Source organism: Adiantum capillus-veneris, chromosome 12 (genome assembly GCF_014529385.1).
Source record: "Adiantum capillus-veneris isolate H3 chromosome 12, ASM1452938v2, whole genome shotgun sequence".
In the NCBI taxonomy this organism is placed as follows: Eukaryota; Viridiplantae; Streptophyta; class Polypodiopsida; order Polypodiales; family Pteridaceae; genus Adiantum; species Adiantum capillus-veneris.
This window is the reverse complement of record NC_140942.1, coordinates 34,647,567-34,675,182: the sequence shown is the minus strand read 5'-3', so window position 1 is coordinate 34,675,182 and position 27,616 is coordinate 34,647,567. Positions and strand designations below refer to the sequence as shown.

At 44.9% G+C, this 27,616-nt stretch overlaps 1 long non-coding RNA gene across 1 annotated transcript; it reads left to right on the top strand.

Moving 5' to 3' along the window:
• The first annotated feature begins 118 nt into the window (after positions 1-118).
• On the top strand, positions 119-26,953 carry LOC147445561 (uncharacterized). The gene is made up of 2 exons (XR_015189791.1): positions 119-388; positions 26,481-26,953. It is a non-coding gene; the product is annotated as an uncharacterized LOC147445561 (long non-coding RNA).
• Positions 26,954-27,616: the final 663 nt, after the last annotated feature.

The following is a 27,616-nucleotide window of genomic DNA, read 5'->3' as shown; positions in this document are numbered from 1 at the left end:
GTAGGTGTCAAGAGCGAAGGCGAGGGTGAACACCTCGCAAGGGAAAGGGCGGCGAGCAAAGCCGGAGCTCTCGGGGCACTGCAGCGAGGAGGGGCAGCTTGACACGCACCTGCAGAGGGCATTCCTTCCCTCTCTGTCTCTCTGTCTCTCTCGCTCTTTCTCTTCCTGCAGGGTGAGGCCGGGTAGTGGCTTTGCACGCCAGATAGGTCAAGGTGGTGCAGGTGAGCTGGGATGCAATGTGCGAGTCCAGTGTTGCTAGGAAGGAGGGAATAGAAGCCTATGCATCATACAGCTCTCTCTCTGCAAGCAGCTTGACGATAATGACGGCACAAGGTGAGGAGCACGTGCAGAATCAGAGGCAGGGCAGGAGGTGAGGCGCAATGAAAGGGTAAGTATGCAATATTGAAATTGTTTCAAGAAGATCCTTTTTTCTTCAAGGCAAAATATGATTTAGAGAGATACCCATAGAATCATATGCACGTTAAAGTGTCCCATTTAATTTAACTTGATAGGTTCAACATTTGAGTTTCCATGCTTCCATAAGTGAGTTTGGTGTGTCAAGTTCAAGGTGTATAAGTCCTCTCAGTATGTCTCCCTAATTTTGCAAGCACGTCTAATTAGCCGGAATCTGAGAAGATGCTCAGTTTGATCTGAATGAAAAAGGGGAACTTCAAGGGAAGGGAGCGTAGAGATATGTGGCGTTGCTGTGTGCAGGCGAGTGTCAGGTTGCGCAAGTGAATCCACAATGCATAAACGGTTGTATTCGTTGGCTAAGGGTCTATTGATAAGGTCGGCGAGCGGCGGATGATGCACGCCATCATAGGGCAGTAGGAAGCAACAAACGAAACAGAGCGTGGTGGTTTTGCAGGTCCGCCTGTCGGGGTCCGCGGACAGGACCAGCAGATAAAGAAGTGCTAATGAAGAACTGTTGATAAAGGGCGATGGGACGGGCAATTGCAGAGAGCTAAAGGCTAAAGTGCAGGGGTTTGCACGAGGGCGTGATAAGGTTGCATGCTTGGTTACGAGGTGAGACGATGGAAGATGGAATCTGCAAGACGACAAGGCCTGCCTGTGTGTGTAATGCAGTTGAGCTACATGCGAGGCTTGGGGACGCAGGAGCGCAGAGGCGAGCATGGAATCAGGCGATGGTACCCCAACGGGGAGGATCCCATCGTCATAGGTGCGCGTAGGAACTGCCTCGGAGGGGGAGGGTTTAGTTTCTCCAAAGTAACAAATCGAATCTATCGCTTTAATTAATTAATCAATGGTCGAATAGACCCAAATAGCTATAGCTATGTGCTGCAGCTTATACTTCAAAAAATACTTTCTTTTAAGCTGTCAACAAGGATTTTGGGTCACTTATTAGGGAACACCACTATTGGTCTCAAATTTGAGTATTTGAGCCTCTTGGTCAACTAAAACACTATGATATACTTGGTTTGAGTCTCCATTTTATATCGGAGGCGACATCGTGAGGCTCGCCTGCATCCTGTCCGAGAAGGGGGAGCACCAAAAACACCCAATACCTAGTTTAAGTCTCCATTTCATTTAGAGGGAGACATCATAAGGCTCAAGCTCAAGTTTGAGCCGGGCCACTCCATTCGATAGGGGAGGAGCACCAAAAACACCATGATGCCTGGTTTGAGTATCCATTTCATTTAGAGAGAGATCTATCATGAGGCTCAAGTTTGAGCTAGGGCACCCCGTTCTCGGGCGGGAAGTGGGGGGGGGGGGGGGCGGGGGGGGGACCAAATCACCATGATTCGCAGTTTGAGTCTCCATTTGATATCATAGGGGATATTGTGAGGCTCGAACTTAAGTTGGAGCCTGCATCCCATCCAAGAGGGGGAAGCACCAAAAACACCACAATGTCTAGTTCAAGTCTCCATTTCATTTGGAGGGAGACATCACGAGGCTCAAGCTCAAGCTTGAGCCACGCCACGCCATTCCATAGGGGAGGAAGACCAAAAACACTAGGATGCCTGGTTTGAGTACCCATTTCATTTCGATGGCCATATCATGAGGCTCAAGTTTGAGCTAGGGCACCCCGTTCTCCGCGGGGGGGGGGGGGGGGGACCAAATCACGTGGTCTGACTCTCCATTTTATATAGGAGGGAATATCATGAGACTCAAACTTAAGTTTGAGCTTGCGTCCCATCCGAGAGGGGGGAGAACCAAAAACACCAAAATGCCTAGTTTAAGTCTCCATTTCATTTAGAGGGAAACATCACGAGGCTCAAGCTCAAGCTTGAGCCAGGCCACGCCATTCAGTAGGGGAGGAGCACCAAAAACACCACGATGCCTAGTTTGAGTATCCATTTCATTTAGAGAGGGATATCATGAGGCTCAATTTTGAGCTAGGGCACCTCGTTCTCCCGGGGGGGGGGGACGGGGGGGGGACCCAAATCACCATGATTTGTGGTTTGAGTCTCCATTTTATATTGGAGGGGATGTCATGAGGCTTGAACTTAACTTTGAGCCTGCATCCCGTCCAAGAGGGAGGAGCATGAAAAACACCACAATGCCTAGGGTAAAGGGGCAAGTCATGGGATGGGGGCCAGCGCGTGGACAGGGAGGCCCCAATAAATAAAATGAATGGGCACCATATTTAGTACATCCATTAGTGAGTGCATTTGCGGCTAGTCAGGTGAAGTTAAATCGTGGCCATTAGATTCAGGCTCAAGTCGGGTTGGCAGCAGCGTTCTTCTACTGGCCTGGGTCACTTACGCTATTGGACCCTCGTTTTTGTACACAAAACTCTCGCGAACAGAGCTGATCTCGGCCCATGGAGTGCCGATAGCTTTGAGATTTATGTTGCGTGTTTCTCTTGAGTGTCACTATCGAACGCGCCCCTCCACATTTGAAATCAAGCATCACAGAGAAATGGTGCCCGACAACTAGTTAATGGTCCATAATATAGCCCCTTTACCCTAGTTTAAGTCCCCATTTCAGGTAGAGGGAGACATCACGAGGCTCAAGCTCAAGCTTGAGGCGAGACACACGATTCGATAGGGGAGGAGCACGAGAAACATCACAATGCTTGGTTTGAGTATCCATTCATTTTGAGAGAGACATCATAAGGCTCAACTTTGAGCTAGGGCATCGGATTCTCGAGGGGGGGGGGGGGGGGGGGGATTGCAACGAGAACACCATGATGCTCAGTTTGAGTTTCCATTTTCTATCGAAGGGGACATCATCAGGTTTGAACTTAAGTTCAAGCGTGCATCCCATCCGAGAGGAGGGAGCACCAAAAACACCACAATGCCTAGTTTTAAGTTTCCATTTTGTTTAGAGGGATCCATTAGGAGGCTCAAGCTTCAAGCTCAAGCTCAAGCTCAAGGACACACCATTTGATAGGGGAGGAGCACCAAAAACACCATGATGCCTAGTTTAAGTATCCATTTCATTTAGAGAGAGACAAAATGATGCTCTAGTTTGAGCTAGGGCACCTCGTTCTTGGTGTTGGGGGACGGGGGCGGGGGAATCAGAACACCATGATGCTTGGTTTGAGTCTCCATTTTGTATCAGAGGGGACATCGTGAGGCTCCAACTTAAGTTCGAGCTTGTGTCCCATCTGAGAGTGGGGAACACCAAAAACATGACAACACCTAGTTTAAGTCCCCATTTCATTTGATGGGAGATATCATGAGGCTCAAGCTAAAGATTGAGCTAGGCCACACCATTTGATAGTAGGGAAGGAGGACTAGAAACACCATGATGCCTGATTTGAGTATCCATTTTATTTTGAGAGAGACATTGACGAGCGCAAAGCGTGACACGGACCTTGACGGCCTCGAAAACGCCGGGAGCCGATGCACGCCGCAAGCCGGTCACAATGAAGCAAACAGGGGGCACCAGCTAGCTTTGAGCGGCTAGGACGCAGATAACGGTGATTTGAAATATCACGGAGAGAGAGAGAGAGAGAGAGAGAGAGAGAGAGAGAGGGGAAAATGACTGGTGATGAAAGCCCTCGGGGGTGTGAGGGAGAATTATTTTCTTGCAATATTTACAGCAACCTTATTTTCGACGAGGTGGCAATTCATGAGATAGAGAGATAGAGGGAGAGATAGTGCACCTACTTGGTGCGTTCTCTAGAGATGACTCACCGACACAAGAACCTTGCTAACATGAGTGTGTGTGTGTGCATCGACCATTGGAGTTGAGATGTAGACATAGCTTCTTTACATAGTATAAATTCCCAAAGAAAATCGCTATACTAAGCCCTCTCTCTTGTGATGCAAATGTTTCCAATTCCTCCTACTAAAATACTACCAAGTGCTGACCTCTGGTAAACTTGCCCCCCCGCCCCCCCGCCCCCCGTGATAGTGACCTGTCAGTGCCTTTTTATAGGTGCTGGCTGCTTTAGATTAGGGTAATCTAATCAGGGGAGACAAAGCAAGGCGGTGGGCCCTGGGTGGTTGACCCTTGCTTTGTCTTGGGAAATATTATAAGGAAAACCTCTAGGTGGGCCTTTGTGACCATCACCTAGAGAGATGAGAATTTACAAATTTGGGATTTTTTACAAGATTTGGTTTGAAACTGGAAAAATGACGACAACCTACGGGTTTTACTGAAGAGGGCGTCGTGGATGCAATGTCGATGAATGGCAGCCTAGCTAGTGCGTCAGTGTAGTGCATTCGTCACTTTTGGGGTCGGCCCGGGGCATGCCTTGGGCGCCTTTGCTTGCTTTGGTGTCGGCGGCGCGTGCTTTGGCCGCCTTCTTTCTTTTTGTCGATGTCGTCGATGTCCTTCGGGTTTTTTATGTTTTTCTTCTTATGTTTTTCTTGGTGTGTGCGTATATGCGTGTGCGTGTATGTGTATGTATGGAACGGATGTGTGTGAGTGTATAGGTGTGTGGGTGTATGTGGCAAGGTGTGCGCGGGAACAGGTGCTATATATATTTAATATATATACATATACATAATGTTTTTTTTCTTTTCTCAACGAGCTGATTGCAACACAGGGAAACAGAGAGAGGGAGAGTGAGAATGAGAGAGAGAGGGAGAGAAACGGGTGTTGTATGCGTGTGTGTGTACGTGTACACTGTGTCCGCATGGGCTGAGAGCGAGAGGGAGAAAGTGTAAGAAGGCTGCCTGCGTGCGCCGAGGAGAGATGGGAGGAGGGAAGAGTGTGCGTGTATGTGCGTGGTGGGTGAGAGAGAGAGAGAGAGAGAGAGAGAGAGAGAGAGAGAGAGAGAGAGAGAGAGCGATTAGTATATTGTTTCATTGCACCCGCATGGGCTGCTCGACACACGGTGAGAGAGTGAGAGAGCGGAGTGAGGGAGCGCGATGCCCGGTGAAGGAGAGAGAGAGAGAGAGAGAGAGAGAGAGAGAGAGAGAGAGAGAGAGACATGGTGCCATGCAGCGCCTTCGGCCTGTGGCAGAGAGAGCGAGAGAGAGTTTGAGGGAGCTCGATGTCGGGTGGCGCGTAGCTGACAAAGAGCGAGAAGGGGGGGGGTATAGTGGTCAACGCAATGGGAAAAGGGAGGTGGGGTATAGTGGTTGTAGAGAGAGAGAGAGAGAGAGAGAGAGAGAGAGAGAGAGAGAGAGAATATACATTGTGGCGGGTTCCCACCGTGGGGAAGAGAGTGAGAGTGTCATAATAATCAATATCTAATTCTCCTAAATGATTTTCTCATATTAAACTGATCATTTAATGTGGGGAAGGCCAGGGGAGAAAAAAGCTAGATGCCCACAAGGTGTGCCCAATTTCTATTGGATAACCCTTGAAGTGGACCAATGAGAATTAAGCTAGAGTAAATCTAGTTTAATTAATTTAAAAACATTTAATAAAAGAAACCAATGAGAATTAAGTCTCCTAGAAGACTATTGGGCAGTCTCCCAAGGGGTCCAATGAGCATTCAGGAGCCCCATGGCTTGCCTGATTCCTATTGGCCAGGAGGCAAAGGGGTCCAATGAGAGTTTAGTTTAATTATTTAATTACCTAAAGCTCTCACAAAAGGGGAAAGGGGGACACATGTCAGAAGGCTATCACTTATGCTGCTTAATTTTAATTGGCTTGACTTGGGGAGGGCCAATGAGGCTTCAGCAAGAGCAATTTGCAAGAGGGCTCGCCCAAGAGAGAGAGGGGGACTGATTTTTGCAAGGCATTATCACACAGACACTCACACAAGCTCATGTGTGAAGAAAGAGAAGACTATCTCTTCCCAAGCTTTAATGGAGAACTCATCACCTACTCCAAGCTTGGGAGATAGAAGCCTACATCAACACTCTCTTGGTATGTGGATGCAAATCCAACCAAGAGCCAAGCTTCAATGCATGCTCATCTCCTCTACCAAGCTAATTACTAAGCTAAGCTATGCTACATATGAGTGATTATGTGAGGAGATGTACATCTTTCTCGTAAGATACTCCTTCTTCCTCTCAATCTACTCTCATACCCTGCTAGCTCTCACCATCTTCGAAGGTGTGTGAGGTCTTGGGTTTGAGAACGGGGATAATTCAAGTTGTGTTTGTTAAGTGTTTTGCTTAGTGCATGAAGTTTCCATCTTCATTGCACTAGCTAGTCTTGAAGGAACACAAAGAATTGTATTGTACAATGTCTCTCTTGATGGGAGAAACCATAATACAAAGCCTTTTGGAGGGGGGACCGGCTCCATGAAAATCCGGTCCTCAACTGTTGTCAATAGCTTAATTTCTCTCTCTTTTGAAAGTATTGTCGATGCTATCTAACTAGGTGTTATGCTTTTTGTTGCTCTCTCCACCCAAGCACTCTTGTAATTCTCATTAGGAATCTATCCTAATGAAATGCCCATTATGTTCATGCTAATTTCCGCTACACATAAGTTACTAGGCCATTAAATGTTACAGAGAGAGAGTGTGTGGGGATTTGGATAAGAGGTTATGTGGAGGGAATGTATTGAGAAAGAGAGAGAGTGTGTGAGATTCTCTTCTATGTCCGCGGGGCCGCTCACTCAAAGGGGGGAGAGTGAGAGAGAGTCTGACTGAGGGAGGGGAAGATAGGGGAGGATAGGGTGGTGGTCCAGGGTGGTGGTCCGTGGGTGGGAAGAAAACAAGGGGGGGGAGGATAGGGAGGAGAGTGGAGCCGAGGGGGTGTGGACAAGAGGGAAGAGGGAGGGGTGAGGTATGGCGGCCCTTTGGGCTCGGATATGGATGAGCGAAGAGAGAGAGAGAGAGAGAGAGAGAGAGAGAGAGAGAGAGAGAGAGAGAGAGAGAGATCTTGTGAATAATGAAAGAGAGAGAGAGAGAGAGAGAGAGAGAGAGAGAGAGAGAGAGAGAGAGAGAGAGAATATTACAAAACTGGCAGCCCGCGAGGGGATAGTGGAAATGTTTTTTTTATGCATCCATTGGGGCGGGTGATGCAGCGGCGGCAGGGTAAGTGAGAGAGAGTAGGTTGGCGGAGCCGAGCAGTAGGTGAGAGAGAACTCTGTCTTCTGGCAATAACGGGGAGATGTGGCCGAATTGATGGCACCCCGCCAATGGTTAAGCCTAGAGGAGTGGTGAATGTTAAAGAATTTTTTTTTGTTTTTTTTGTTTTCCCTTGGTAATATGCTCTCCCCTTCTTGGGGTTTGGTTCTCGCAGTCGGCGGTTTCAAAAACCGGACGTCATTAGCTCTCCCGTCTGGCTAGAGGCATTCATGCTTCTAGTCCTACCTCTGATTCTTTAGTTGTGGAGTTGGAGGATTCCCCCTCTTCTAGAATATCTAGCATGAACTCTGGATCAAACCTAAGGAAATACCTTTTTAGCCTCCATCCATTGACTCTAGTCTTGTGAATTCTCCCATCTGCTTCCATCAGCTTATAGTTTCCATTGTCATAGCGCCTTTTGACAATGAATGGTCCTTCCCATCGGGGTTGAAATTTCTTGTTTTTCCTGGTGTCAAATGTGTTGTCGTAACTCAATACTAACATTCATTTTTCCAGGCCCTTTTCTTTAAGCCCTTGATTGAAGGTGAGCCGGCGTCGCTCTGCCTGCGCTGCATAGTGATTGATTGCATCTTCCCTATCTAGTTGGAGCCTTTCCAGATCCAGGATGTGGTTGCGGAGGTTTACAATTGGGCAATGTAATTGGCTATCCATGACTCGTAAGCTGGCTATCTGAATCTCAATGGGTAGAATTGCCTCCTTTCCGTAAACTAGATGGAAAGGGGTGAAACCTTTTGATGTTTGGAATGTCGTTCAATAGGCTCATAGAGCGACCATGAGATGTTATCCCAGTCTCCTGTGTGGTTATTCACCTACTTTGTGATGATTTTGCAGATCATTCCGTTTACCTTTTCTACTAGGCCATTACAATGTGGATAGTATGGTGTGGAATGTCGGCGTGTAATGCCTAACTTTTTCATCAGTTCTCCCACCAGGTCGCCTCTGAAACCTGGTCCCCTATCAGATATTATCTCAAGAGGAGTGCCAAAATGGCAACAGATGTGCTCAAATATGAACTTTTCTACCTCTTGGGCTGTAATGCGGGTGGTGGCTGCTGCTTCTGCTCATCGGGTCATGTAGTCTACACCAACTAGAATGTATAGTTTACCTGATTGGGCCCTTGGTAGAGGACCGATTGCACTATTCCCCATTTTTCAAATGGATTGTATGCGATGATAGGAGTCTGTGGTTCATAGGTTAGTGTGCGATCACTGGCCACTTGACAAGCCTTGCATGTTTTACACCAATGATGCACATCCTGTTCAGGCTAGGCCAAGAGTATCTTGCCTGTAGAATCTTTCGAGAGGTGATATCTAAAGCAAAATGACCACCACAGACACCATCATGGCAACTTGAAATTACCTCTACGATCTCACTGGAGGTTGGCACTCGCCTTAGAATCTGATCCTTGCCTTTATAATACAAGTGGTCGTTTACAAGGCGGTATCTAGTAGCCTTCCTTACAAGCCACTGTTTCTGGCCCCTAGTGTACCCTTTCGGACATTCTCCTGTATCTAGAAAGCTGATGATATCAGGCATAGCATCACTACCTTGAAAGAGGGGTAGTTTTAGTTTGATTGCTCCTATGGAAACGTCTTGTATTCTTTCCTTGGCTAGAGCATCTGCCTCTTGATTTTTTGTCCTTGGGACATGAAATAGTTGCACTGCTTCAAACTTTCTTAAAAGATCCTGAACTTGGCGTAGTTGACCAAGTAAAACCTGATTTTTACAAACCCAAGTGCTGTTTATCTGCTTTATCAAAAGCAAAGCATCGCCAAACACATTTAGGCTTTGAATCCTTTGCAAAATACATTGTTCTAACCCAAGAATTAAAGCTGCATGCTTTGTTTCGTTGTTGGAGTGGGAGTGTAATAGCTGCCCAATGGAGAATACCCTTTCCTTCTGCTCATTGAAAATGACGATGCCAGCTGCAGACTGGTCCACTGTTCTCTTGTATGCTCCATCAAAGAAAAGAGAGTGAGCTCTTTCTAGCTTAGGACTTTCTACCATTGGTGTCTCTTCTTTTGCTTCTGTGTTGTGGAGTTTTCTACTTGCATGGTGTAGTCAAAATCTTGTACCTTACTAGCCATTTAGAGATCCTAGATGAGACATCCATGTGTCGCATTACATACGGAAAAAACTCCTCCATTGTCAGAATTACAAAGGGCCTAGGCAGTAGGTAAGAGCGAAACTTTCTGGTAGCAAACATTAGTGCGAGCACCATGTGTTCTATTGCGGTGAATCCCTTTTCTGATGGGGTCATGACACGACTAGAGAAGTAGATAGGACGTATGAAAGAAGTTTGGGGTCCTTTTGCATTAGTACGACTCCGAGTGTATCACTTCCTACACTGGGTTCACATAAAATAGCTCGTCCCATTTGGGGGGTGAAATGCTATCTCAGGTGGTTCTCCCTCTACAAAGAGGTTATACCTTTGGTCGCAATATCCTTAGGGAAGAGAGACATTACTTTTTTCTTTCCTCCTTTGATATGGACGACCTCCTCGTGGTGAATGTCGATGTAAACGATTTCAGCCCCTTCGCTGCCTTCGTTGCTGGCACTCATTGACAGTGTGCTTTGGTTGACAGCAGTGATAGCACTTCATAGGTCTCCCACCTGATGCTCTCAATTTGTGGTTAGAACGAGCAACACGAGATGGGGAGCTTACCTCTTGAATACTGACGACACTACAGCCTGGCAGTAGTACTTCAATGAAAGCGGCTAGTATCTCTTTAGCCTCCTCTTCTTCCAACCTCTAGTTAGAGAATTCCTTCAGCCATTCGTCCATGATTGATGAGGTGCGTTGCTTTCAGCATTGTAAAATGAAGGTTTCCGAGAAGCCCTCCTCAGTGGGGGCACCAAATGACGAGTGCAAAGCACGACACGGACCCCGACGGCCTCGAAAACGCCGGGAGCCGATGCACGCCGTAAGCCGGTCACAGTGAAGCGAACAGTGGGCACCACCTAGCTTTGAGCGGCTAGGACGCAGATAACGGTGATTTGAAATATCACGGACTCTCCACACACACACACACACACACACACACAGAGGAAAAATGACAGGTGATGAAAGCCCTCGGGGGTGTGAGGGAGAATTATCGTCTTGCAATATTTACAACAACTTTATTTCCGACGAGGTGGCAATTCATGGTGATAGAGAGATAGAGGGAGAGTTAGTGAGCCTACTTGGTGCGTTCTCTAGAGATGACTCACCGACACAAGAACTTTTCTAACATGAGTGTGTGTGTGCATCTACCATTGGAGTTGAGATGTAAACATAGCTTCTTTACATAGTACAAATTCCCAAAGAAAATTGCTACACTAAGCCCCCTCTCTTGTGATGCAAACGTTGCCAATTCCTCCCACCAAAATACTACCAAGTGCTGACCTTTGATGAACTTGCCCCCACCCTCGATAATGACCTCTCAGTGCATTTTTATAGGTGTTGGCTGCTTTAGATTAGGGTAATCTGGTTTGATTAGGGTAATCTAATCAGGGGAGACAAAGCAAGGCGGTGGGCCCTGGATGGTTGTGAAGGAGTACGAGCGGAAGTGCGACGCGAGAGAGAGTGCGAGAAGAAGAGCACGACGATATGGTGAACTCGCTCTACGGTAATGTGTAGAGCATAGTGAGTTCTTATTAGGTTTTTACAAAAGAACATGTGTACATACCTGGCCGCCCGCCCACTTACCTGGGCGACCACATTCGGCTTTATACCGCAACAACCTCCCACTTAAAGTCCAATGTGGTACTTTAAGTGTGAGAGAAGCTACTATACAAGCTAATATACAAGAGATGTAGAGAAGTGATGTACTACCCTACACCTAACTGCTTGCGAAAATGTGCAAAGCTCTCTGAGGGAAGTCCTTTTGTAAGTAGATCAGCAGGATTTTCTGTGGTGTGAAATTTGACAAGCTGAAGTTGCTTATCCTCGAGCATTTCCCTGATGAAATGATACTTCACATCCACATGCTTTGTCTTTGAGTGATAAACTGGATTGCGAGCCAATTGTATAGCACTTTGACTATCACAATATAACACAGGCATCTCTTCTTTGATTCCCAAATCTGTTACTAGTCGATTAAGCCAAATTGATTCTTTGCATGCCTCTGATGCTGCAACATATTCAGCCTCTGTAGTAAACTGAGCAACACAATCTTGTAATCTGAAACGCCATGATACTGCTCCACCAGCCAATGTAAAGACATACCGTGACGTAGACCTTCGATTGTCTAAGTCACCTGCATAATCCGAGTCTGTAAAACCCTTTACACTTAGCTCCTGACTCCCATAGCATATACGCATACTCTTTGTAGCGTTCAGGTATCTCAATATTCCTTTCACTGCCTCCCAATGTTTCTTGCCTAGGTTTGACATGTATCGACTTACTACTCCCACTGCAAATGCAATGTCTGGGCGAGTAGAAATCATTGCATACATCAAACTACCCACTGCAGACGCATATGGAATCTTATCCATTTCAGCCTGTTCTTCCTCAGACACAGGACAATCTTGTTTGCTAAGTTTCACATATGGTGGCAATGGAACACTCAGTGCCTTTCCCTTCTCCATATGGAAACGTTGCAAAACCTTGTCAATATACTCTGTTTGAGATAACCAAATCAACTTCTTTGATCTGTCTCTCTCAATGCGCATACCAAGTATATGACTTGCCTCACCCATGTCTTTCATGTCAAAGGATTTTGCCATCTTTGACTTCAAAGCTGAAATTTCTTCCAAGTGCTTGCCAGCAATCAACATGTCATCCACATACAAAATAAGGATCAGCCAACTGCCATCCTTAGCCTTCTTTGTATATAGACAGTGATCGAACTCACTATGTTTGTAGCCTTGAGAAACCATAAACTTGTGGAATTTATGGTACCATGCCCTCGGTGATTGTTTTAAGCCATAAAGACTCTTTAACAACTGGCATACCCAATCTTCCTTGCCTTTCTCAACAAACCCTTCTGGCTGCTGCATGTAAATTTCCACATCTAAATCACCATGCAAGAACGCTGTCTTGACATCCATTTGGTGCAACACCAAATCTAATATGGCAACCAATGCAAGAAAGCATCTCAATGTAGTCATCTTAACCACCGGAGAGAAGACTTCATCAAAGTCAATGCCTTGTTCTTGCTTAAAGCCCTGGGCAACAAGCCTTACTTTGTACTTTGGCTGACTATCATGAGCGGTGATCTTATACCTGTAAACCCATTTACAAGGTAGAGCCTTTTTGCCTTGTGGTAATTTAACTAGCTTCCATGTCTTGTTTTTATGCAGAGCTGTCATCTCTGACTGCATGGCCAATTGCCAATTCCCGGAGTCCTTCATTTGCACTGCTTCCTTGTAACATGAAGGCTCATTGCAATCAGTCAACATGACATAGTTCATAGATGGAACAAACCTATCAGGAGGTCGCGTGACACGTCCAGATCTACGCACAATAGGTGGCTCAGGCTCAGCCACAACCTGTGGTTCCACTCTATCCTGTCCTTGCTCCTCTTGAGCCCTGACATTATGTCTTGCACGTGCAAGTCCATCTTCTTGGAAGATAACTCTTCTAATCTCCTCAACCCTCTCTGGTTTAGAATGATATTTGGATTCATTAAAGTGAACATCATTGCTGCGGACAACCTTTCTGGATTCGGGATCCCAAAGTCTGTACCCCATCTCACCAGAATTACCATAGCCTAGAAAGATGCATTTTCTACTCTTTGGCTCAAGTTTGTTCCTAAATTCCTTTGGAACATGAGTATATGCCTCACAGCCAAAGACTCTGAGATGCTTGTATGAGGCCATTTTGCCTGACCATACCATCTCTGGCACTGAATCCTTCTGCAAAACCTTGCTAGGAGATTTATTTACAAGATGAACAGTTGTTGATACAGCTTCAGCCCAAAACCCATTTGGCAGCTGTGCATTAGACAACATACTTCTGACCTTCTCTTGTATGGTCCTATTCATCCTCTCAGCAACACCATTTTGAGGAGGATTGTAAGGAGCAGTAAGTTCACGTTTTATACCTTTTGACTCACAAAAGTCCTGAAAGGCCTTTGAAACATACTCTCCACCATTGTCAGTGCGTAAGCATTTAAGCTTCTTGCCACTCTGATTCTCCACAAGTGTCACAAACGTTTTGAAAACACTAAACGCTTCATCCTTGTGCTTGAGAAAGTAAACCCATACTTTCCTCGAGTAATCATCTACAAATGTCATAAAGTAAGAAGCTCCCCCTAGAGATAGGTTAGGCATAGGTCCACACAAATTACTATGAACAAGTGCCAACCGTGTATCTCTTCTACTGCTTCTATTCTTATGTGGCTGCTGTGTTTGCTTACCATACAGAAAATGTTCACAGAATTCAAAATCATTAAATGAAAAGGCAGGCAAATAACCAGTACGAGACAAGATTTCCATTGCCTTCTTGGACATATGTCCTAACCGGTGTGAGCGGGATGAAAACACACACAGCGCCTCTATAACGACCCGACACACACTCTTGGGAAGATACACACACACACTATGGGGCACCACTCGGCTTACACAACACACCTGGCCGAGACAGGGAACACACCTCTGGAGTGAGAGGAGAGAGACTATCCACTTGCCCACTCCACACAGAGACACACACACACACACACACAGACAAAAACTCAGCTCAAAAGAGGAGAACTTTTGATGTTTAGATACAAATGAGCTTGGGCCAACACCAATGGGGCAAACAGCTCACACAATATGGGTAAAAGATACCAGATACAATCACAAATTGGAGAAGAAGCTTCACTCACCGGAGAAGATTACACAGAAAAACAGCAGAAAAAGAGTGAGGAATTTGGCAAAATGGACAGCGCCATCGCGTCCGGAATGGCCCAAAACCCCAGTCTACAATGTCAAAGTGCTCAAATCCGACCTCGAATGAGCAGTTTACGGCCAAAACAGGCTCCAAAATGAGCAAAAACACACCTGCGGCTGTTCCTCCTCTCTTCTCCACGTTTTTTCTGGTCTTCTCTCTCTTTTTTCAGTTCCCACACTTAGCTTTATTAGTTGGGCACCCTTGGCCTTTTAGATGACCTCAAACGGACCCCGAACAGGCCAAAAACTGACCTCGCAGTGCATAGTTGTCACCTTTTTGCATCATCCGCACACCTGGCACCCAGCTTTTTTCCAATAATGCATCTCTCCACCACATGAAGTGGCCCCAAAAAGTGGTCCTAATGATGACCTTTCTGCATAACTCTCACAAGAAAACACCCACGTTGTGTCCGTCCTCATCCGCGTGCAAATATTGACCTCGTTCGCCCTCCTGACGCCACTAGATGCCATCTGACGCACCTGCTGACCTCATGTCTTCGGCCCGCGGATAGCTTCCTCGAGAAGTTTTACGCGCTATAAACTCCTCATTATTGTAGAAAAAACATACTGGTACTGGTGATAGTGAAAATCGATACACTATGTACATGCTGTCCTACCTGTACACATGTGGGCCCCACGTAACCACCTGGCTAAGGAAAATGGGCAATCCTTTATTCGATGCACCATGCATGTGTATGTACATATGCGCAATCCCTTGCTCAAAAAAACTCCTGACATAATTTGCCCATCCCCTAGCCTGCTAGATCATTCATGATCAGCAGCAGCAAAGAGAGATATGAGACTCGCCGCATCACAGGTCTCCTCATCCTTCACCAACATTGCTTGCTCCACAAACAGCTCATCTTGCTCCACCATCATCAATCTAGCATGATACAATTTAAGACGCAATCCATTTACCCTTGACTTATGTAGAACACCATCCAGGTTAGCCAGCTGATATGTGCCATTTGGAAAACACTCCACTACCTTGAAAGGGCCTTCCCACTTAATTTGAAACTTCTTTTGGAAGGTGTTGTCCAGCTTACTGTTGTAGCGCAAAACCAAGTCATGTTTCTTGATACCCTTACTTTTAACCTTTTCATTTATCTTTGCCAAAGCCTTATCCTGCATCTGCCCATAATGCTCCAATGCGCTCATCCCCTACTCATGGATTTACATAAAAGACTTTCTCCCAATCAGGAGCCTGCATGGTTGACAACCCCCCTAACACCTCTTTCACCTCTTGAAACACTTCTTCACACTTGTCATCCCATTGCAATGGATCATGCTTTGCCACTTGCTGTAATGGATAAAGAAGCTGCGAAGACAATGGAATAAACCGTGCCATGTACTTCACTTTGTGTATAAAGGTTGCCAATTGCTTCGTACTCATAGGTGATGGAAGAAGAATAATAGACTTCACCTTATCTGGATCAGCCTCAATGCCATTTTCTGACACCATATGGCCCAATAACTTCACCCTTGGCTGTGCTAGATGACATTTCTTTGGATTTAGTTGTCCTCCACATTCATCATATCGAGCCAATACCATCTGCAGCTTCTCATGGTGATCAGCCCTACTGCTATAGACACAGAAGTCATCCATAAAAGCTTTAACACAACTACCAATGAATGGTTCCAACACCCAATTTGCTCTCTCTTGATAGAAGGAAGGTCCATTTGACAACCCAAATGGCAATACTGTGTAGCAATAGCAGCCCCATGGCGTAATAAAAGTTGTCTTTGTGCGATCTTTAAGAGCAATCTTTAATTGAAAATAGCCTGAAAAACCATCACACACACTGTACCTGCCACTGAATCTAAGATCTGATCGATGAATGGAAGAGGATATGGGTTCTTCTTAGTGGCTGCGTTTAAGGGTTTAAAATCCACACAAATTCTCCACTTCCCATCCTTCTTTGGACTGACTACAACTGGACTCACCCATTCTGTGGTCTCCACTGGAACTATGAACCCTGCCTTCAATAACTTGTCCACCTCTACCCGCAAGGCTTCCATTTGCTCTTGACCCATCCTTCTTAGCCTTTGCCGCACTGGCTTAGCACCTTCTTTCAGCTCTATCTGCATCTCTCCACCCTTGAACCCTCTGATCTCTTCATATGAAGTAATGAACAAATAAGGAAAACTAGCCAACATATGCAAAAATATATCCTTCTCCATAGCTGAGAGGTTTCCACTAATCATTTGTGTCATTAATTCCTGCTTCTTTGACAACTCAACCTTGGTTTGCATCAGCCCTTCAATCACTTCATAAGGCCCTTCACTTTCATCTTCAACTTCATTCGCAAATGCGACTAAACCACACTCCTGGATTTCTTTATCCATCAAAAGAAATGCAACATCAGCATCCTCATCACTGCTCGTAGTGCTATCACTGTCCTCATCTGTCACCGTGGAAGAGTCTTCATCACTAGACTCATCCTCATCTTCATAAAGCTCCTCTAATCGTTTCCTTGTGTCCATATTATAAAGCTTCTTGGTACCTGTCTTTCCATAGAGGCTAATTGTACCATGTCGCCAATCTTGAACAGCTCCCACTGCACGTAACCATGGTCTGCCCAGTATAATAGGATATGCTCCCAACCCTGCTGGCATCACATGAAAATCAACCACTGCCTTTGCTTCATATGCCTCCACTTCTAAGCTCTTTACAACACCCAAGCATTTTACTTTTTGATGGTTTGCCAATCTGATCCGAAAACCTGACACCCCAGCCAGTGTGAGACCCATCTTCTCAACACATGAGTGTGTTATGACGCATATTTGGGCTCCGCCATCCACATAACCTTGTCCCAAATTTTTCCTTTTATGCCACACATCTACTATTGGACAAATGTATGGTAGCTCGTCCATTGCCAACACCTTCACTGAACCTCTCTCTGGCTCTTTCTCCATTGGGTTAACCATCCTCTTCCACTGTCGCTTTAGCTTAGCCACCATCTCTATAAGCTGCCCAAAAGTAGCATCTGCCTTCCTGCTCGTCAGATCCTCCTTCAAGTCATAGCTTAATTGCCCATCCCCAAGTGGAAAATCTGAAACATGAAACTTTCAACGAGCTCTTCTTTTCCTCTTGGCCTTGACATCCTCGCCTTCATGGCTCTTTCCTTTCTTCTTACTAGGACCTGGGGCACTTCTTCCTTCCTTATCCTCTGTGGTCCTCTTCCCAATAGGCATCACTAATGTATCCTCTAGCTTTGATGCCTTCTCCAAAGTGACTACACTTAGCACTTTTGTCTTTCCCTTTTCCTCCCGGGTTAGTCCACTGGTTCCTTCATCTCCCTTAATTTCGATGCCATAATCATTTGACCTAGTTAGCACCTGTCTTGGCAATGGATACATGTCTCCCCCCATCCTTGGTGGCTTATCACATTGCGGGCTGATGTGACCCAACTCTCCACAATTATAACATGTGGGCGTCTGCCTCCAAAACCTACCATTGCTTTGTCCAACACCATTCCTAGGCCTTTCTTCACCTCCTGGCTGATTTGCAAACCTCCCTCGACCTTGATTATTTCCCACTTGACCTAGCATGTTTAGGCTGAGATTCTTCATCAAATCTACCATTTGCCTCATGTCTTGCCTTAGCCCATCATCTTGCACTGCTGTAGTGACCACTGCTGGCATAACCTGAGTAGTAACAGGAACCACTGGTTCATGATGAACCCCTGACATGCGCCCTTCTAAAGACTCTATAGGCTGAAATTCAGACCTCATTGGCAAAGACTCCCCCCCTAACTGGCTCATTTTCCTCAGCTTCCACTCTTTGTTCCTTGCTACCTCTAGTGCATCCTCATATGTCCTAGGCTTCTTTAGCTCCACTCTCCAACGTATATTCTCCCAAAGACCAGCTAAGAACCTGTCCTTCTTCATCATGTCAGGCGGGGGTACCTGTGGTGCTAAAGCCTTGCACATTCGCTCCCATGCCAATGAAAACTTACGTATGTACGCATCTACTGGCTCACCTTCCTTTTGCACCAAAGCCTGTACTTCTTGCCACACCTTGTCAGGATCTTCTATCTTCACAAACTCCACTTCCAACCCATGTCGTAGATTGTCCCAACTCAACCTTACAGATGGATCAGCCACACGCAACTCCTCTTCAAATGCTTTAGACTAAACTCGTGCATCACTCTTCAAACAAATTTGGAGAAGGCGTAACATCTGCGCAGGGTCATGAATCTGGTTGCTAATGCAGGCAACCTCCATCTTTTCCAGAAAGTCCTCCACATCTTCATCACTTCTTCCATGAAACTCCGGATAAGAGAAAGCCATGGCTAGAGAACCCCTTCAAACACACGTGCAAGAACCCAAAACTTTTCACTACCCAATCCCCAGAAACTTCAATGGAGCTCAACTTTAGATAAGGACAAACACATGCACATCAAATGAGTTTTCATAGTTGATCATCGGAATGAAAACAAGCAAAGGACATTCCACGATCTCTCTCAATCTTCTTGGTCCAAACATAAAGACTATGCGCTGCTGGAAAAAGATCTTCCTGGACACATGAACATTAATCTGAATTCTTTGAGTTAAATGAAAAGGAGTGAACTGAGGGCCATTTTGATCATCCATTAAAGCCAACCATGAAGCTCCCAAGAAGGCACACCTGACTCAACCTCTGATTTTGCCAAAATTTCAACAGCATAACAGCATAAATGGCTCAAAATACCAAAAAACCAGCCATCATAACTTGGGAAATTTTTGACAGAGTTTCCCCAGAAGTAGAGCAGTAGGAACCCAAAATATAGACTGTATCTGTATGCATAAACTGCCAACAATAGAACCCGAGCATCAAATAGGACTCACTAGTACATAGCCTATGGCGAGGTCACAAAAAGAGTGCTCCAGCTAACTGTATCACCGAAAGGATCTCCACATTTGAGAATCTCCCAGCTCAATAAAAACCTCACGCTATCGACCCTCACACGAAGGCTAATGCAAATCGCATATAGTCAAGTCTCAGAAATGACTATCTTCCAGACCAAGTCTCAGAAATGGCTGGGACTGCCAAATACAACCAAGTATGGCTCCACAAATGCATACAATGGCAGTTTCCACAAGTAACGTACAATCCAGCAAACAATGCGCTCAAATAGGCGCCAAGTGATGCATTCCCACAACAACTGCAAGTGACATCACTGCTAGTATATCACTGTACTCCAGCTACCTGTACCTGTGTGAATCACCTGTACCTGTACCTGTCCCTCTAACCTGTAACCTGTAACCTGTAATCTGCAACCTGCAACCTGTAATCCCGAAGCTCGAAGCTTGAAGCTCGAAGCTCGAAGCAGAAGGTACTTGAAGAAGATCCTCCGTGGGGGCGCCAAAAGAATGGCTGGGACGGGATGAAAACACACACAGCGCCTCTATAACGACCCGGCACACACTCTTGGGAAGATACACACACACACACTATGGGGCACCACTCGGCTTACACAACACACCTGGCCGAGATGGGGAACACACCTCTGGAGTGAGAGGAGAGAGACTATCCACTTGCCCACTCCACACAGAGACACACACACACACACACACACACACACACACAAAACTCAACTCAAAAGAGGAGAACTTCTGATGTTTAGATACAAATGAGCTTGGGCCAACACCAATGGGGCAAACAGCTCACACAATACGGGTAAAAGATACCAGATACAATCACAAATTGGAGAAGAAGCTTCACTCACCGGAGAAGATTACACAGAAAAATAGCAGAAAAAGAGTGAGGAATTTGGCAAAATGGACAGCGCCATCGCGTCCGGAATGGCCCAAAACCCCAGTCTGCAATGTCAAAGTGCTCAAATCCGACCTCGGATGAGCAGTTTACGGCCAAAACAGGCTCCAAAATGAGCAAAAACACACCTGCGGCTGTTCCTCCTCTCTTCTCCACGTTTTTTCTGGTCTTCTCTCTCTTTTTTCAGTTCCCACACTTAGCTTTATTAGTTGGGCACCCTTGGCCTTTTAGATGACCTCAAACGGACCCCGAACAGGCCAAAAACTGACCTCGCAGTGCATAGTTGTCACCTTTTTGCATCATCCACACACCTGGCACCCAGCTTTTTTCCAATAATGCATCTCGCCACCACATGAAGTGGCCCCAAAAAGTGGTCCTAATGATGACCTTTCTGCATAACTCTCACAAGAAAACACCCACGTTGTGTCCATCCTCATCGACGTGCAAATATTGAACTCGTTCGCCCTCCTGACGCCACTAGATGCCATCTGACGCACCTGCTGACCTCATGTCTTCGGCCCGCGGATAGCTTCCTCGAGAAGTTTTACGCGCTATAAACTCCTCATTATTGTAGAAAAAACATACTGGTACTGGTGATAGTGAAAATCGATACACTATGTACATGCTGTCCTACCTGTACACATGTGGGCCCCATGTAACCACCTGGCTAAGGACAATGGGCAATCCTTTATTCGATGCACCATGCATGTGTATGTACATATGCGCAATCCCTTGCTCAAAAAAACTCCTGACACTGGCTATGCCACAAAGAAACATTCGGCTGCTCGGTTACATTGATTACATTTTTAGAGACATTTGATACATAATTCATGTAAAGTCCTTCAGACTTTACTCCATGTGCTACTGTCATAGAACCCTTGGATATCTTCCACATGTTCTGTCCAAAAGTGGTGACATAGCCAACATCATCAAGTAAACCTGAGCTGATCAAGCTCTTTGTAATTGCGGGAACATGTCTCACATTCTTCAGCATGAAAGAAGAGCCATTCTGAAACTTCAATTGAACATCTCCAACACCTAAGATCTCACATGTCTGCCCATTGCCTAGCCGAACATGATCTTTAGTGGTCACATAAGAGGTAAACCACTCCTTGTTTGGAGACACATGAAGTGATGCCCCTGAGTCTATAATCCAGTCACTCAGTGCATTTCCATCAGATGCTGTAAGAAGAGCTGAGTCCATTGTATTCTTCAAGAAGTAGATGTCTCCTGACACTAGACTGTCATCCTCTGCAACAGTGTTTGTCACATTTATTTCTTGAATCTTCACTGAGGACTTGTTCTTCTCACCATGGTCTTCAGCTTTCTCTTTGCCTTTTTCTGCTTTCCATTCTCTGCAGTCTCTTTTCATGTGACCCTTCTTGCCACAATGGTAGCATTCTATGTCACTCTTGCCTTTAGCACTGCGGGACTTGCTACGAGACTGAATTCCTCTTTCCACCTTTGTACTTTTCTGGAGGTGCAGAATTATTCAAAGCTGTGCGAAAAGTGTCCCAACTTTCCAGCAATGTGATCAACAGGAACATAGCTCTAACAGGTTCATCAAACTTGACACCTTGAGCTGACAACTGATTATAGATTGTGTTGAATTCATTCAGATGATTGGGCATAGGTGTCCCTTCTTTCATCTTCAAGTCAACAAGATTCTTAAGCCAGTATACCTGTGAAGCTGCACTCTGCTTCTCATAAAGATCACTCAGCTTTAACCATGCTTGATAAGCCGACATCTCGTCTGCTACATTGAAGTAAACGCTTTCTACCAAAGTCAGCATAATGGTAGAAAGTGCCAATTCATCCATTTCGCTCCAATCTGAGCTGGTGTCTCTAGCCTCCTGCAGTGTTGCCCCAAGCCTCGATCTGAGCTCTGATACCAGTTGAAGGAGTATGAGCGGAAGTGCGACGCGAGAGTTTGTGCGAGAAGAAGATCACGACGATATGGTGAACTCGCTCTACGGTAATGTGTAGAGCATAGTGAGTTCTTATTAGGTTTTTACAAAAGAACATGTGTACATACCTGGCGGCCCGCCCACTTACCTGGGCGACCACATTGGGCTTTATACCCCAACAGGTTGACCCTTGCTTTGTCTTGGAAAATATTATAAGGAAAACCTCTCGGTGGGCCTTTGTGACCATCACCTAGAGAGATGAGAATTTACAAATTTGGGGTTTTTTACAAGATTTGGTTTGAAACTGGAAAAATGAGGACAACCTACTGGTTTTACTGAAGTGGGCGTCGTGGATGCAATGCCGATAAATGGCAGCCTAGCTGGTGTGTCGGTGTAGTGCATTCGTCACTTTTGGGATCGGCCGGGGCATGCCTTCGGCGCCTTTGCTTGCTTCGGTGTCGGTGGCGCGTGCTTTGGCCGCCTTCTTTCTTTTTGTCGATGTCGTCGATGTCCTTCGGGTTTTTTATGTTTTTCTTCTTATGTTTTTCCTGGTGTGTGTGTATATGCGTGCGTGTGTACGTGTATGTATGGAACGAGTGTGTGTGAGTGTATAGGTGTGTGGGTGTATGTGCGAGGTGTGCGTGGGAACATGTGGTATATATATTTAATATATATACATATACATTATGTTTTTTTTTCTTTTTTTCAACGAGCTGATTGCAACGCAGGGAAACAGAGAGAGGGAGAGTGAGAATGAGAGAGAGAGGGAGGGAGAGAAATGGGTGATGTATTCGTGTGTGTGTGTGTGTGTGTGTGTACGTGTACACTGCACCCGCATGGGCTGAGAGCGAGAGGGAGAAAGTGTAAGAAGGCTGCCTGTATGCACCGGGGAGAGATGGGAGGGGGGAAGAGTGTGTATGTGTGTGTGTGGTGGGTGAGAGAGAGAGAGAGAGAGAGAGAGAGAGAGAGAGAGAGAGAGAGAGAGAGAGAGAGAGAGAGTAGTATACTATTTCACTGCGCCCGCGTGGGCTGCTTGACACAGAGCGAGAGAGTGAGAGAGGGCGGGGTGAGGGAGCGTGATGCCGGGTGAAGGTGAGGGTGGATAAGAGAGAGAGAGAGAGAGAGAGAGAGAGAGAGAGAGAGAGAGAGAGAGAGAGAGAGAGAGAGAGAGAGAGAGAGAGAGAGAGAGCGGGACCTGGTGCCATGCTGCGCCTTCGGGCTGTGGCAGAGAGAGCACGAGAGAGAGTCTAAGGGAGCGCGATGTCGGGTGGCCCGTGGCCGACAGAGAGCGAGAAGGGGGGGGAGGGGGTATAGTGGTCAACAGAATGGGAAAATGGAGGGGGGTATAGTGACATAATGTTGGCGATCCTGCTGATGTCACTCTTTACCAAACTGCTATTGGCTGCCTCATTTATGTATGCAACACGAGGCTAGATATTTAGTTTGCAGTCTCACAAGTCAGCAGATTTATGCATAGCCCAAGGTCTAAGCATTGGCAGGCTATCAAGTGGATTTTCCGCTACCTCAGTGGCACTTTACATCTTGGCTTGTTTTATCCCAAGGGGGGATCATTGCCGCCAGACTTACATGCTTTTTTGGACTCAGATTGGGCTGGTTGTTTTGACACGCGAGTGTCCACAAGTGGTTTTTGTTTCATGCTTGGCAGTTCATGTATATCATGGTTGAGCAAGAAGCAACCTACTGTGGCCACATTGAGTTGTGAGGCTAAGTACAGACAGTCTTCATAGCTACGGTTGAGTGTGTATGGCTCAGACGCCTTATGGCTTATTTGGGTGTTGGACAGGACACTGCCAACATTATCTACACTGACTATCAGAGCGCATTGGCAGTTGCGAGGAACCCAATTTTTCATGCTCGCACAAAGCACATTGAGGTGCATTACCACTATGTCAGGGAGAGGCTCTCAGTAGGAGAGATCAGCTTGGCTTATGTGCCGACATAGGACAACCTTGCAGATCTTCTCACAAAGGCATTGTCTCGTGAGAAGCTTGAAGCTTTCCGCAAGGCTTTGGGCTTACTCCCCTTTGTGGACTGATCATGTCCTTAGGGCATGGCACTTCTCTGTACTCGTATGCCAGCTCTCATTTTCGCATCACTCCAGGGGGGATTTGTTACCAGATACATGTGGTAGTGATGTGTGTGAACACACTAGGACCGTCGGGGCATTTTTTCCCTCTTCAGGAGGTTTTCCCCCCCGAGCATTGTATATACGCCCATCACTCTAGGGCTATCTATCTTTCCATTGCATACTAAGTAACACACTCTCTATTGTGTGCCTTGATCTTCCTTCATCTTCTCCAAGCTGTGTCCATTTCTCTGCAACCCTAATTCCAATACTAATATGGTGTGTGTTTTGATCAAAACTGGTTCATGTATGTACGCTTCACTTTGAAAGCCACCACCAAATGATGCATTGATGCATGGTCAAGAGTGTGCATTAAAATTTTGAATCGGACGTTGCTTGTAAATTTTAGTGCTTGAATTGAATATAGATATCTTACATAGCACTAAAATTAAGCTTTTTTTTTACCATGGGAGAGCATAATCATTTTGGGTTTGTGATTGAACAAGACATTTTGCTAGAATTGAATACAAACCTTGCATAGAACTAAAATTGATCTTGTTTGATGGTCAAGAGAGAGCATTTGGGGTTGTGGTGTGAACATGAAAGTTTTAGTGCTTGTATTAAATGACCAATGCTTAAAAGCACTAACAATTGTGCTTCATTTTGAAGGGTTATGGCAGGTGTGTGATTTCATTGATCCAAGGAGGGGCCATCATTGCAAAATTTGGCTACTTAAAGCCATTCCAATTGTTTGGTTTAAAAGTTGTGTACATGCTAGCTCATAGCTTGGTCAAAAGTTAAAATTTTTCATTTTGAGCTAGTGTTTACCAAACTTTTTTGAGCTTTCAAGTACATAATGTGGCTATTAAGAGCCATTCATTTTTATTTCACTAAGTTGCAGTCATCTCTAGCTCATAGCATGCTAGTTGTTAGCCAACTTTTTGAAAAGCTTTAAATTGTAAAATTCTGCTTTCAAGAGCCACTTCATTTCATTCAAAAGTTGCATTATTTTCAGCTCTTGGCTTGTTTTGAATTCCATACTTCAAGTGAGCTAGAAATTAATCCACTTTTGAAACATGCATGAGAGATTGTAAAAGTTGCAAAATTTGCTTATGAAGAAGCTCATTCTCTCTCCTTGTTGATATGTATGCAAAAAATTGCTATCAAAGAGCATCATGTGAATAACCAACGGTATTTTTTTCCCTTGGGTTTTTTCCCATTGGCATATTTGGGCATTGAAGACCCTAGCTTTAGGTCTTCATTAATGTTCTTTTTTTTGTGCTTTTGGATTTCAATAAAAGGCCCTTGGAGCTTGTGTTTACACTTGGCTTCAAATAAGCTTCTTTCGCAAATAAAAAGATCAAGAGACTTCTCTACACAAAGGGGATGCTTGCTCAAGGATGCACAAAGAGCATGAATAGGTGTAATCCTTCCATGATTTTGCCCTTTTTATGTCTTCAATCTCTATGATTGGCTTAAGTGAAATTTTGCTTCTAAGCTATGGTTCTTTCATGTTCTAAATCTAGGCATACTAAAGTTTCAACTAACTCATCAAAAAATTAGGTTTTATGTGTGCTAGTCATAGGTAATTGGCCTTGACCTTAGGTTAATGTAGGTTCATTTCTCATTAGTCCTAGACTCTTGGTGATAGTCTTAATACTCCATTCATTTTTAACATGACGTAAGGCTATGATTAGGCTTTAGTCCTTTAGTCCAATTGTCATTAACATCTCAAGTTGGAAGCAATAAAAAAGTGCTAAAAATTGAAACAATGAAGCAAAAAAGTGTCAAGAAAAGGTAGCAAAAATGCTACTAGAGACGTGAAAAGAAAATTTCAATGTTTTGTTGTATCTATGTGAGGCCTAGCATCTTATTAGCACTTGGCAGGCGAGGGGAATCACCTTGGCTCGCTCGATCAAGGACCTAAACCGATGTCCTGGGCTGATAGGCTTTAGCCATCGCCTTGGTAGGCTAGTAGGCTTTTGGAACACCTTCTTGAGGGTTCAAGGAGCCGAGAGTCGTACTTAGACTTGCCTTGGGGTGGTAGCTTTGTGATTGTGCTTTACTTTTTTCAATGAATGACAAAAAACAAAACTTCCATGAGCTTCAAAAAGCTTTGAGAATGCACTAATAGATTATGAGCTTTTTTATAGCCCGTAGACATGATAGACTTGAATGATTTATTAATATTAGTCACATAGTTTTTAGGCTAGTAGGTTTATGAATTTGCATTAGCGTAGGGTCATAATTGATTGCTTGTGTTTCATGCATAAAACTGAAAATTTCAAGTGGTTTAATCTTCATGATAGTATAGGTGTTTTTTTGCTTTATGATTTCTAGTTTTTGACTATGATTCACCCATCTTTTAAAAGCAAAAAATTCATTTTGCATGATTGTTCATTGTACTTCATGTTTGTTATTTTTGTTGTCCTTTGATGCTCATTACTTGTTCTTATGTTTTGCAGCTCAACTTTCTTCCATGGACTTGCTTTATACCATGTAATTGTGTCTTGCTTCATCGGCACATGAGGACATGCGCCAAATTAGGAAGGGGGGAATGTTAGCAGCGGCTAACATAGGCTACACCAAATTGCATCAAGCGGGAGATATCTATGGATATCACAATATTTCCCACTCACTTTGTATAAGCGTTGGGCTCGCTTGGAGTTCCAAAGTTGTAGATGGTAGTTTGAGGGCTCAAGCTTAAACCCATAGTAGAAGGGATCGTGGTGAAAGTCCTTAAAAGGAAGCCTTTAGGCAAGGAGGCTTCATTCTTTAGTATCCACTCTTGAGGATCCACTTTTGAGAGCTCCCTCTCTCTAGAGTGTTCACTCTTTGGCATAGCCTTGAGCTTAATGTCTATGCTTGAGAGGCTAGTGCTAACCATTGTAATTAGAGTAAGCTCTTCTTGATTAATATAATCCTTATTTTCTCATTAGTCTCTTCTTCTCTATATTTCATCTTGTCATGAAGTAGTATTACACTTTCATTATTCTAAATTTGAGAGATGTATGTACTTCTGGCTAGTAACCACTCCTATTCTTCCATAAGTATTTTGATTTGTGATATTTAGCATCACTAATTAGGTTGATTAATTTGGGTCTTAATCTTGTAATTAGTGTGTGTGTCCTATTGTTTGCTGGTGTGTAGATAGGATTTATGAAGCTCTAGCACCATTCACTTTGTGTGTGTAGCTATTGATGAAGTTTCGTGATTGACATGTGGTAATTAGTGTGTGCTTATTATTAGTGTGCCTGGGGTTTCTAGTCTATGGTAAGTCGGACTTTGGTGGACTTGATGTGTGTAGGAGATTGATTGATTAGTGATTAGATTATGTTTAGAGTTAGTCTTGCCATGGCTAATCTCTACTTGCATTGGAGAGGTGATCTCTTGAATCCTCTATTCCATTCATCCAATGCTCATGCTTCCATGCCCTAGCCGGGTTGCCGATCCACGGATTTGATAATTTTGTATGGGTTGCAATTAGGTCGTGCTACAATGCCTCCCTACATTTGGTTTCTTAGGACCCAGTTTAGATTGATAGAGCAGAACCAAATCTCCTTTTTGAAACTCCCTAACATTGATTCGTCTATCATGCCAG